Source organism: Rhinichthys klamathensis, unplaced genomic scaffold (genome assembly GCF_029890125.1).
Source record: "Rhinichthys klamathensis goyatoka isolate OS25496 unplaced genomic scaffold, OSU_Roscu_1.1 h1tg000748l_1, whole genome shotgun sequence".
NCBI classification, from domain to species: Eukaryota; Metazoa; Chordata; class Actinopteri; order Cypriniformes; family Leuciscidae; genus Rhinichthys; species Rhinichthys klamathensis.
Window position 1 is genome coordinate 262,820 of NW_026607157.1, and position 14,211 is coordinate 277,030.

A 14,211-nucleotide genomic window follows, 5' to 3' on the forward strand; every position below is an offset into this window, starting at 1 on the left:
TTATGACTACTGCTTAAATAGAGATTTACCTATCAAAAGAGTCACGATAAAAGTTTGTATTGCATTACAAAACAAAACAGCGCGGCGTAGGTATAAAATAAAGAGCTTGTTGACTTAGTCACCTTGCATTAAACATGCCTGCATTAAATAATTTAAAAACGCTATCGGCTGTCTCAATCCTTTTACTTTCGATATACAGCGATGAGACTCATCTGTCCAGCCGCTATCCACCATTAATCATAACGGTGTGTAAACTACAACCCCAAAAACACACAACACGCACACACGCACGCGCGCGCACAACAGTTTACCAGCCCCTGTGAAAAGTTTGTGAAAGTAGCCTGACGTCACACTCCCACAATGCTCGCGCGCCCCATAACTCTGCTGCTGCAGCCTGAGGAGCGCGAGACACTCAGGCCCCGAAAAAAGAAAAATTAGAGAAAAAAATTGGAAAAAATAATAAAACAACAGATCAAGAGGAGAAAGACCGGGAACGGTGGCGTGGGGCTCCCACGGTAGGTTTGCGCTTAGTCGGTGCTGGAATGTGACGGCGGTTCCTTGTGAAATTGACTAATGCGGCGCTGGAAAGTTTTTGGTGGCAACTGCTCGGTTTTTTTTCTGCAAGTCCTCATAATGTAGCTGCACGGTCTGATGTGTGCATGTTTTTTTAATGAGATCCCGATAATTAATACTGCTCGTTCGGCCGCTGATCGATATGGCAGATGATACAAGAGTGCTTCATAGTAATAACACCCTTGATATTTTCTCCCGAGCCGACGTCATTTATTTTTGGCTTATTTTTGTAAAACATTGTTGAGGCTCCGGGTATTTAATTTTTAATTGCACGTTCGCTCGCGCTTCGCAAACTTCATCGATAAATACAGCGCGGATGGAATTTGTTTACAAACCGATACATTTGCGTTTGATCGATCATCGGCTTGGCTGTGTCTGTTGATGTTCAGTGTGACTTTGGAGTGAATAGTTGAATTTTAAGTAATTTCTGAATATTTATGCCTGTGCTGTAGACACACACGAGCCGAAGCAGCGTTCCTGTTGAGTTTCAAACATTAAGTTTATACAAACGCGTCTGTCTATTAATAGTTCACTCCTTGATACGAGAAAATCTCTCTGGGCTGTAAATATACAACTATTTTGTGTGTGGTTTGTCTTGTACTGTTGCTCTCCCTCCATGCTGCTATGGCTTATCTGCTGCTCGTCATTTGTTTGCTACAGATCGGATGTTCCTGGGCGGATTGTGACTTTTGTATAATGTTTGTTTGTGTGCTCCAATGAAGAGGTACTTAACAAACAAGAGTGTCAAGCGGTGTCTTTGAGGTGTGGGAAACCTCGTTTTAATGTTCCTTTACATATTGCTTGGCATTGTGGTCATATGTGTGGCACATTTTGAAAGAATCTTTCTGCTAAGAAATAATCCCAGTGTGTGTGTGTTCAACTGTGAGGCACCAGTGAACTTTGTTTACACTGTAAACAAATTTAACCTACCAAATTGAAAACATACGTTTACGTTCTGCATTCATTTCGTAATTAAAATCAAAGCGTGCCACTTGCAGCGATGAGTTTATTAGGCTATACTTTTCTAACCATTTAATTTAGTCATTGATGAAGGAAATCTGCCATTCAGGACAAATGGCATGTATTATTTTAACAAGCTCATGGATGGACACAAATATGTTGTTAGAATGATGAACGCATGTTTACAGTGTCGTGAGCTCACTGAAAGCTTTCAAGGGATAAAATAAAAGTTTTGACCTTTGGTTGCAAATATGTTTATAAAATCTACTAATGAATCATTCGTAAAGATCATTGCAACACTATAGCCACATGCACATAACACCTGTAGCTGTGACATCTTTCTCATATATCTTTAAAAAAATAAACCCACTATGAAGTTTAATTGCTGCTTTAAAGTCGGTAGCAAAGTTACAATCTGCAATTTTTTTGGCCATTTTGAATATTGTTACTAATAACGAAAATGCAGTTGTAACACTGAAAACGTGTGAAATTAAGTGGGGAAAATTTGCAGAAATAGTTTTGACTAGTTTAATAATTACACGTTGTTTGGTCTTACTTTAGATTAGGGTCCACTTCTCACAATTAACTAACTATTAAATATGACTTTTTCCCCAATAAACTCCCAATAACTGCTTATTAATAGTTAGTATGGTAGTTGTTAAGTTTAGGCATTAGGATAAGGGATGTAGAATATGGTCATGCAGAATAAGCCATTAATATGTGATTTATAAGTAGCTAATAAACAGCCAATATCCTAATATGCATGCTAACAAGCATCTAGTTAATAGTGAGACTTGGCCCCTAAACTAAAGTGTTGCCCATTTTTTGCATTGCATTGCAGAGAGCTCTTTGAAGTGATTTGTAAGGGACAGAAATTGCAATCAAAGTTCATTTGTCATTGCTTTTGTATGAGCATAACTGCGACCAATCTTTAATTCACCAGTCGATGTAGCTGCAGCACTATATCCACATGCTCAAACACCTGTAGCTGTGTGACATCTCTTTCTCAAATAGACGCATTGATGGTTAAAACCTGCATTATTGAGTGAAAGTTTCTATTTGGCTTTGCTTTGTTATATCTCTTGCACTTGTTTGTGTTGCTGTGTGCGTTGAAATGCAGAATCTAAACGAAACATTTGACTTAAGCTGTGTGAAAAGATCTTGTAACAGTGATTGATAAAGAACAGGTTGTGACGAGCTCTTGTTCGGTGGTTGTGCTCCATCATGGCTCTCTACTTCCACTGCCTCGAGCTTCATAATAAGGAAATGGAAGTGAGACCGTCACGAGACAGTGCTTTTGTTATTGACATTGCATGTTGAAACGCATATTGTGATGTGTGAGACCGTTTAGTTTTTCAGCATTGCCTCTGGTTAGGAGGATATTTTGCTTCTGATGATCTTTACAATGGTTTGACCGATTAAAGCTCGTTTATTTTCATGTCGAAAGTGTTTTGCGTGTTAATAATTTAGGGAGAATTGGGAAATGGACTTAAATAGTTCTTGAAAATATTTCTGGTTCTTGTTCCAAGTTGAGCACATCCTTCAACGCGAGTTATTTATTTCAAACGTTTTCCTCGACATGTGCTGTCTTTTAAGATAACTCTGCTTTTTGAGAGATGTAGATGTTTTGGTGCGTTTCAAACAAACGTCTCAGCAGTTTATTTTTCATATTGCTGCTCATGGGTTCTCTGAAATAGCGTCTTACATGCTTGATTCAGTGTGTGAGTTAGAGAGAGAGAGAGAGAGAGAGAGAGAGCATGTGCATCAAGGGGGGGGGGGGGGTTCTCCTCTGAAAACATCCCACAATTCCTTGCTCCTCGGTGGGTAACAGGCTGATTATCATGAGAAAGCACATCAGAGGGGTTAATAGGTAGGACAGGCTTTGGAGAGCACAAACGCTACTTAATACCCAGTGTAGAATGGGGATCAGCCCTCATCTGAGTCCTTATATCCTCCACTTATAGCAGTGAGGAGTGAACGGGGACGATGCTGTGCCTGAAATTTGTGCCAAGTTACTGTGATATAGCTATTTATTTTGCATTATGATTTAAGTGTTGCGTGACAATAATACGGGCTTGTGGATCAGCCGATGAGTTTGATTGTATTTGCAGTCGTGAGCATAAAATGTCTGTTTGTTTTTTGGCTCAATCCAGGTCTGAAATGGGCACTGGGGAGTGTTTATGTGGGCAGAATGAACAGTAGCTGACCTGGTCACTCAGTCGCCCCATAAAAAAGGGAGGAGAGATAGAGAGAGATAAAATCAGGACAAGTTCACGAGGGCATTGTAACTCCGGCGAGCGTCTCAACACACCAGATTTGACTCTTATCAGAAGATGATTCATGTCAGAACTGTCAGAAAGACCAAAACATTTTTCATTTATCTGTAGACTTGTATGACTGTAGGAATAGAATTAGAAGAGTGTTTTTTTAGGGTTACTTAACAAAGCTTATTAAATTCTAAAAATTAAAAGTTAAAAACAGTAGATTGCACGTTAAATGTGTATTACATATATTATTGAATGCATATAGATGTAGAAATGAACTGGGTTACACTTTATTTTAAGGTGTCCATGGTACAGTGTAGTTATTATTATTAATTATTAGTACTTAAATGTATAATTAACTACATGTGCTTACTATAGGGTCAGGATTAGGTTTAGGGTTAGTTCCATGTAATGAATCAGAATTGATAGTAATTAGTATAGTAACTACATGTAACATGATGTGTAACAAAGAAACTGTAAAATAATGTGTTACTATGAACTGAATATTTAGTTAATTTTGCTTTTACTGTTTGTGAATACCTTTTTGTAAGTGTTAAAAGTTGTAATTTATTGCCATCACAAAAGAAACCATTAAAACACTCTTTTTCACATATAATATTTTTAAACTTAGCAGATATGGTTAACATAGTTAAAGTTTTATGAAAGAACCAAAAAATTAAGATTGATGATAATAATAATAATGTGGCAAACATTGACAAACGTTGTACTCTTACACATAGATTTTGGTCTTATAAAGTCAAATATGTTGATTACATTGAAACATTTCAAGAAACTGAATTGGATCTGTTTGGATTTTACAGTTAACCTAAAAAATGTTAACTAAACTAATAAAAAAAAAAGTCTAAGCAAAAACATATGACAAAAGTTTTGAATTTTTAAAAACAGTTTAACTGTCAAATCAGGTAGAGGTCACATAGCTCCTGAACGTATAGTTGCATAGTTTTGTTTTTACAGTGTGGAAATTCATAAATCTAATTGTTTATTATGAATTTCTTAGTAAAAAACGACTTATTTGATGTATTTTACTTGTGAACACATTACTTAAACATTTTTCTGGAGTATTTATTTTCAGTTCCATCATCACTAAGCTTTAAATGAAGAAGATTAAAAAAAAGAAAGAAAAATGTATAATTCTAACAAATAATTGTTATAACAGATCTAAACCGTATGTTGTGAGTAGAGAATGTCGTTCAGAAGGGGTATAAAAACAATTTCAGCCATCGCAAATCCAAGCTCATTAATAGGAGAAAGCTTCATCGAGTGAACCGAACTAAGAGTAATAGAAAAGAAACCCACACATAAACAGTACATGTGTAAATACACACTAATGTTCTTGACAGATTTGCAAAACAAGTCCAAACACAAAGTACACACGCCACACACCACAACCAAGTTGCACACGCACAAGAAAAGAGCATCTTTTTTCCCCTCGCTGGCACGCATTCTGACTGCACTTGCAGTATGCGGCGCCTTTAGATAGTAAGAAGACGCTAGATGTTTGAAACGCATAGCGCCGCTGTACATGAGCAAAGCTGTGCTTTTGAAAGCAGTCAGCCAGGTGTGGCTTTTCAAGGCCCGAGTCTATCCATCACTGAACACCACTTATGCTGCAACCCCTCCTTCTCTTCCTTCAGATCCCCCTCGTCCATTTTTCCACCCCAAAGATGGGTCTTCTTCCCCTCCGAGCTTCTTTCTCACTCGTTTACTGTCTCTCTGCTATCTTTGTTGTGAATTTATTGTCTTTCTTAAGGAAATGTACTGTGCAGTAAATTCTTAACGTCTTCTAATACAATTCCCTCACTGAAACACACTGTTAGGAAAGATGTTATAATGGGTTCTGTACGTTTTTAAAAATAGTGAAACTGCCATTCAATGTTTAAAATATGTTGGAAGCTCACTAGAAACGATCTGTAATTATTACATTTAAGCATCTATTTCTACCTGATCTAATCTTAAAACTTGTTTTTGTTGGTGTAACCTAATGCATTTAGCTTCTGTAATGTTAAATACTATTTTAGACTTGGAATAAAATTTGATAATTTAGGTATTACTAGATTAAAGACTTTTTTCCCCCTGGTGCACCTTTCGAATGACCTGCACAGAGTTTGATCAGACTTGGATCAAAAAATCTGTCAAAATCTGGATGTGTAATTTGACAGTAATAGAAATAAAATAGGTTTATGAGATCGAATAGCAAGCACTCATTTACCAGGACGGTTCAGAGGAAGGAACGTCTCTTTTGCCTCCCTTGAGCTTGATGTGTTCTCATTGAGATTGTGAGGAGGGAGTAGTGAATTACAGACATAAAAACACTTGAGAAGAGGCTGTGATTGGCTGTTCACACTGCCAATTTGACATGAATGACCATCTACTTGGACCACATCACTTTTTAATAACATCTCAAATCACAAATAAAAATGAACATGATGTTATGATCCGTGAGTATAAAATAGCATATTCCATAATAGCATATAAAGCAAATCATTATTTGTAGTCTTCAGCATAATGCTGTTTACTTCTCTGTGAACTGTTCTTGGTTAGAATGCGATAATTCTTTGTATGACGCTAAAAAGATGATATCTGTACCATAAAGTGAGGGTATGGATTTAACACTCTGCACTGTAAAAAAATATATATTTTCATGATTTGTTATCACAACATTTTTTTTCTTGTGTCAAATCAACGTAGATTATATAAGTGGTTCAGATAACATAATATTTTGAGTTTCTGTTGATTAAACCAATCGCCATTGTATTAACTCAAGGTTTTTCATTTTAATGAACTTAAAATTATAAGTTACTTACTTAAAAAAAAAAGGTAAACCAACAATATTTTTTTACAGTGTGTGAGAAAAATCATCAAAAACAGTCATATGGAAAGGATGTGAAATTAGATGATACATATTGAAAACTTTGTGTACCTCAAATGGCTACCACATTGCTCTCAGTCATATTCTGAGAATCCAGAAGACCTTGAGTGTGATTACATGACTCAGTCCCAGAGAGGAAAAAGAAAGCTGGATGATGAGGGAGAGAGTCACTGAAGAAGGCTTGAGAAAAACATTTATGATTCATGTAGTCCTTTGAGCTGCATCATGCAAATAACTAAAGCGGTGAAAGAAACTGCTTGGATGTGTTTAGTTGTTTGTTGATGTACAGATTGGCCTGTTTAAGATGTGTGCTGGTCATTCAGTGAAATGTTAGATTCTTCCGTTCACATTCTGCTACTGAAGAAGGGAAAAAGTTGTGCATATGATTGATTGTTAATCACACAGACATGTTTTAAAATGAAATTGAATGGCTATCAAACAAACATTTACAGAAAGGTTCTTTAAAGGAAGCTGGTGTGTGACACCGTAACTTGCAGTGTTTTTTAAGACCTGTTCACACCAAGGATAACTATAACAATAAGGATAAAGATGTAGTTCTAAAAATCGTTCTAAATATAAAAGAGTAGCAAAGTTCACTCCACAACTAAACGATAACGGCACAGAGATGCGATATTGTTGTTGGAATCACTTTCTGAACAACCTTTTCCAGTTGATGAACGATAAAACATTGACAGCCAATCAGAATCTATTCCGCTTTAGCAAGCATTTAAAGCGGCAGATGACAAAACGGCAGCGCATGGTTTAAAAAAAACAATGTTATATAGTCTGCTGGCATGGACACTAATATCGTTATCTTTTTAGTTATCAGTCGTGGTGTGGACTGACTTTTATCAGCTTTACTATGCATTAGTCAGAATAGCAACAAAAAAAAGGAATTATTTACACGTTCTGTATATGAGAAAGTTTATGAAAGGAAAAAGCTTTAAAGTTGTGCCTTATGTCTTGAAAAAACTGTACATTATATAGTTTTACTTAATAGGATATGTTTAATAATATTATTAGGGGTTTAATGGATCAAAACCAGGCCCCACATGCATATGATTCGCGGATTAATTGCAAAGTTTATCCGTGAAAGTTGATCATGTTTTGTCTTGCCAATTTACACATTTAAGCGATTTTAAACCATTCCGGCGCAAGAAGAGGCAAAAGAGAAGTTAAAGTGACAGCAGCCTATAAATACCACTGCTGTCTATATCATTATTGTTAATCAAACAACAAAACACAGCTTTAACACAGAGTAATCTTTATTTAATTTGTGGTTAAGGTGATTTCACCAAGTACAACATGTTCCTGGATCAACATCTTTGTTGATCCTGGAACAACATTCCAATCAACCATCAGATTTGAGGGACAAGTTTGCAGTTTATGTCAAGTTTACAACCAGGGTTAGGCGCTTCTACATCAGTGTTATTCACCTATCATTTCCCTCTGATTTTAGGGATAACTTATAGGTTAGGGTTAGTTTTGGGGGGTATGGATAGGGTTAGGACTAAATTTCCCGACAGGAATGTTGTTTCAGGAATAACAAAATATGCTGATCCAGGAACATGTCTTACTTGGCAAAATCCCGGTGACTTTTAATTTATACAGTGAACTCTATGGCTGAACTCTGTACCTGAATACTACTGTGAGACCTTACCTTATTTGTAACTTTGTTCTATTGTATTTAGATGTTGTATCTATTGTATTTACTTGTCTTTAGTAATGTTTGAACTTTATAAGTTGGGCTAGTAGTTTTGAAGTATACATAAAGTGTGCTTTAATAAATGGAAAGAAAATTTACATTTGCCACTTAAACCATTATTTTTTTTCTTGCTGATCCGATCTGTGACTCAAAAAATGTAAAATGATCCAAACCGAGTTTTGTGATCTGTTGAACCACTAATTATTATATTTAAAATGATTTATATTTAATATTCTGTTTAACATGGGTGGTTATTTAAAAGTAAAGGTTTTTTTGTGTATTAGTGTGTTATTATTAGTTTCATTGCTTAGTTTTAACATTATGAACACATCAACTGTCATCTAATCTAAGTTTGTTGTTGTTGTTAAATCAGACAGATGCCAAAAATCCCGTTTCTCGCTTAATTGAAATAGAATTTTCAGCAAATTAGTATTTGTACAAGATTATACGTTTTTTATTAGTATCATACTTGCACTCATATATAGACTCTTTTTATTTATTCTAGGGCTTTATGAATGCATCTGCAGTCTGTCATTTGTGGTCTATAAGGAAAACTTTTGGCAAATATTTTCTCATTTCTTTCTCCCTCATTCACTTAGTAAAGCTCTATAAACTGGCTTTATGGCTCTGGAGCTTTGCCCACAGCTCTTCATTAATGTGTGTGTATTTGCGCATTAGTGTTTTTACTCAAAGTTTTCACGCTGGTATAATGTGGCTTTCTTTAGTCTGACATGGGACATAGTTTGTGATTGAAACTCCAAATCAGAAACGGGAGATATTTAAAGTTGTAGATTAATTTCTGATGACATAATGTGAGTTTGACAGAGAAATGTTTCCTGGCAGCACATGAGAGCGAGGTGGTTGCCATCTCTTTGTGTGCAGTCAGGTGTGTGGTCTGCTGAATCCATTGTTACGTGTTCAGCTGCAACCCAGAGAAGAATCGCTAGAAGCTCTTGGTGTCGGTGTTCACTCAGAAAATATATGAGTGGAGGAGGAAAGACACATAATGAAATGAAGGGAGTCGTGTATCATGATGTGACTATTTTATGGTCATGCATTTTACTAATGCTCCGCAACTACTCTCACTATCTCTGTTACACTTAAACAGACATAATTAGCAAATAAATTAAGTCAATTTATAGATGCACGCTTCACTTCTCTCTCTCTTTCTCTAACTCTCAATGTAATAGTGTACTCAATGTAATGTTCTAGTACTTTATTAAGATGATTTTATGATTTGAAAAAATGACCAAAAATGACAAGCACAGTAAATACAGCATTTCTACACAAAATGTATTGATAGGGAGAAATAAGGTGTCAGTAATGGTAATAAAAATAAGAAAAAATATAAACTTTACAAAATGTTTTGTCAGGTGCTAAGTTGGTTGGTTTTATTCAGCTCAACAATGTCAAAAAAAAATAAAAGAATAATTAAATAAATAAATATATATATATATATATATATATATATATATATATATATATATATAAGAACACAATACACATTCAATCAACTGAATGTTGAATGTGGCGATTAACAGTATTCAAGTCAAATATAATATTTAAAAAAAAAACTCAGAAAAGGAGTAATTTTTAAGGGTCAGGACAGGTAGAATTCACTCAAGGTAACAACTGCACATTAAAAAAAAGCATATAATAATAATAATAATAATAATACACTGTAAAAAGTGAAAAGTTGACAACTTAAAAAAAGTGAGGAAACCCATTGCCTTAAAATTATTAAGTAAACTACATGCGAATAACTTCAAGTTATGTGGAATTGTCAACTTCACATATCTTAATTTTTCAATTACCCATGAAGTTTATTACTTAATTTTAAGGCAATGGGTTTACTCACTTTTTTTAAGACAACTGTTCACTTTTTACAGTGTAAGAATAATAATATAGAGCTGCATTTAACATTTTTAAGGTATGCTGCTCAAATATGAGTTTTTCTGCAGCAGATTTTCTTTACAGTAACAATGTAAGATCAACATCTTAAGAAACATCTTTTTTCAACCCCAGGCTCACAAATGTACCTGTGGCGACATTTTTCCTGACAATTTTAAAATATGTAACGCTGGATCACAAAACCAGTCACATGTCTTGTGGCAAGTGCCAACAATATATTGCATGGGTCAAAGTTATCGATTTTTCTTTTATGCCAAAAATCATTAGGATATTAAGTAAAAAATCATGTTCCATGAAAACATTTTGTAAATTTCCTACCGTAAATATATAAAACATTTATTTTTGTGAGTGAATGCAGCACAATTGCAAACATAAACGGGCAACTTTAAAGGCTATTTTCTCAATGTTTCGAATTTATGTACACTCAGATACCAGATTTTCAAATAGTTGTATCTCGGCCAAATATTGCCTTATCCTAACAAACCATACACCAACGGAAAGCCTATGTATTCAGCTTTCAGATGATGTATAAATCTCAATTTAAAGAAATTGACCCATGTGACTGGTTTTGTGGTCCAGGGTCACATATGTGGTCTCTCTATATCTTCCATGTATTCTCGGGCTAACCACAGCTCACTCCAGTGGCAACATTGCAAAATTGTAGATGCGGATTTCCTCTCAAAAGGGATAGAGAGAGAAGAGGAGAAAAAGAGAGAACAAAGGGAAAGAAATGAGTGAAAGAGAGAGAGAAGCTCTGGTGTTAACAAATGACCTCTGTTGCTTGCTTTCTTCCTCTCTTTCACTCTCCCTCCCTCTCTCTTCTTCACAAAGTCCAGAACAACAACAACAGGAGGAGAGAGAGAGAGAGAGATAGAAATGAAAGTAGAGAGAGGACTGTGGGTCTCTTTCTGTGTGCCCTCCAGTGGCAGCGTGAAGTTTTCAGTTTGATTGAAGGGCCCTTTTCTCTGCTGTGTGGTGTGAAAGCTGTCCTAATTGAATGATAAAGTGGCCCGAGATGGAGTCCAGTGAATAGGCAACAATACACAGCCTGTGTGTGGTAGAGGGGTTTTTTTGGTTCTCGTCCAGGCCGCTCTCTCTCTCTTTCTTTCTCTCGCTAGCTCTCTCTCTCCCCGCTGCGAGTGGGGGTCCCATTATCGAGCGCTCTGCTAGATTCGGTCACATGACTCCTCCCTGCCCGCTCGGCCGGCCCCTCCCTCCCCTGCCGAAGACCGGCCAATCAGGCAGCAGAAGGGATATTTCTCAGTGACCATGTGGTTGAATGCCCTCATTTAGCAAGCAGCTGACTCACAGCACATGTCTTTCTCTATCACACACCTCGGCTGCCGGACGCTGGCGTGAGAGAGAAAATTCCATGTCCGTGCACTTTCAGCGTACGCCGTAAATGGTCCAGACTGGCTCTTCGGGTGTAACTGTAGTGGGATGGTATCCGATGAAAGTGGAAAAACCCTCCCTCCTGTTTCAATCAGAGGCAGATGTTGTTCGTCTTTCGATTCAATCATATCAGTGAGCACAACGTTTGGGATGCGACTGTTGTCTAGTTCACTAGCGGGTCATGAGCTGATCTTAGATGGTAACACTTTATACCGCATTAGTGTTACGTGTTGTTTATCTTTATCTGCAGTTATAAGATTTATAATGAGTATTTTTGTTCAGTACGGAAATACACTGATTGAACAGTCATGTAAATCATCCAGCCATTCTGTTGTAACTGATAAAATACTTGATTTATATCATAGGCTTGGTTAAGGAGTATTTGTGGTGTTCCCCTCAAATAGTTTTATTCTAGATTAGGCTAAATCAAAAAGGCAAACGAATGAAATATAAAATGAGATGAATAAAATTCACATCATGTGCCTCCAAGCATAAGTCCACTTGGGCCAAAGTTTCTGTTTGTCATTTTTTTTAAAGGTTTCTTCATCATTTTTCATGTTCTTATAATGTCTCTTGAAATTGTATGTAAATTCACTAGGTTTTTTGACCCAGCTCTGTTCAGATTGAACTGCCAAAATAAATGTAGAGATAAACAGTTGTTTATTTACATGGACCGTGTCTCCATGAATGTTACAATAACTGCGGTCGGTCAGCTGCCTTGCTGGGGTCTTTTTGCACTTTAGCTTTTTCTCGCTTCGGCATACAAAGCTTACCTGTTTGGTTATAGCAAACACACACACAATCTAAGAAATGTTTTCCTTTTAACTCACAGACAAATCTAACTGCAATCGATTGGAAAAATAAACATGCATATGTGACAATATACAGTAAGACTTTTTTTTTTTTTTTTTAAGTAAAAACACTAACACTTTATAATGTTAGATTTCTATCTCTATTTTACAAATGAATGCTGCGGTTTTGAACTTTCTATTCATCAAAGAATCCTGGAAAATGTATCAAGGTTTCCACAAAAATATGAAGCAGCACAACATTGATGATAATTTTAAAAATTGTTTCTTGGGCAGCAAAACAAGCATGTCAGAATTTAAATGATTTCTGAAGGATCATGTGACATTGAAGACTGGGACTGGGACTGGAACTATCCATTTTATAAATAATATTTGAAACTTCTTTAACTTTAAACCATCCCTTCCGGCCAACTGTCATACACATGTAGGCTATATCACTTCACGTTTGTAGCAAACATCAGCACATTGTGAATGCATCAAAGTTATAATAGCATTGCTTTCATTTTAATATTTAATAGATTCAATTCAATATTATTAAAGCCGTTTCGTTGTTTAGCTTTGTCACTAGTTCTCTGAGTGCCGTTAAAGCTAAAGCCTAAGTGGGACCTACATTATAATTAGTTGAAATGAATTGGGGTTGTCACTTGAACATTTCTCACAAACCTTTTTTCAGGCAGAGGAATAACTCCACTGAGCATGTGCTGCGTAAGTGTCATCAGCAGCTTATTTGTGATTTTGAAGTGTGTAGCGCAATTGTCCCTGGTCTCCATTAGAATGTAGCGAAATAGTGGGTTAAATCATTTCAAATGCTTAATGAACACAGGGGTAGTTCCTAAAGTTGGGTTAATCAGTTTTCTTGGCACTGTTCTCTGTCTAATTCAGTTCTGTCTCTTTATCTTGTATTAGTTCATGCATTTCAGAGCTTTTTCTCCTGTTGTCTCTTCAAATGTATTTTTTAGTTTGTTCCTCAGGCTTTTGCTTGTAGTTTCATCCCACCCATTGCAATTTTTCCACTAGTATGTTCTTCTAGTGTTTCCCTACAAATATTCAGTCCATTTGTGCCAATTTAAGTTTCAATATTTAGCATGCACATTTCTTGACTCAACTTCCTTACCGTGCTCTTGTTGAACTTCCCCCACTGCTAGCGTTACTAGCATTGCAGATCCTTCCTCTCATTCAGTTGTTGTCCACTTTGAGTTGAAAAGTCAATCTCATCATCACTTTCAGGCATTTGCGCCCGTTTAGCTTCATCAGCCATTACAGTAGTCTGAGTTTACCATTGGTTTTCAACACCCTGCACTGTAAGAGGAACGCTCTGACCCTTATATAAACCACTTTTAGCTCCAGTTTCTGGAACACTTTACACTTGTTGCTGTCTTGCAGGTTTCCTCAGAGCCGTTCTTGTCTAATAATTAAATAGAAATAATTAAAATTCTCTGTTTATTAACTCGCTTTGATGTTGTTCCACACCCGTTGGCTTCTATTTTTGTTCCATGGAACACAAAAAGTATTATTTTTTGTTTCCGCATATAGTTCATTTTACTTTAAGTCACTTTAAGAGCTTATGCACGGTTCCAATATACTGTAAAACACAAAATGCGTTTTCTCTCAACTATTTATGTTCCAAAACTGGATATCTTTATATCTATATTTATGTATCCAAAACGCAATAAGCAAAGAAAAAGTAGTCAGTTTGGTACTCGCGAG

At 36.2% G+C, this 14,211-nt stretch overlaps 1 protein-coding gene across 2 annotated transcripts in view; it reads left to right on the forward strand.

Annotated features, from left to right (window-relative positions):
• Nucleotides 1–315: 315 nt before the first annotated feature.
• The window catches only part of plagl2 (pleiomorphic adenoma gene-like 2), a 49,094-nt gene continuing 35,198 nt past the window's right edge, over nt 316–14,211 (forward strand). Inside the window, exon 1 of one of the 2 annotated variants that reach the window (XM_056242728.1) lies at nt 316–515. The gene's annotated coding sequence lies outside the window, so the exon portion shown is untranslated. The remainder of the gene's footprint in view (nt 516–14,211) is intronic. The other variant, XM_056242727.1, reaches the window with a different exon arrangement.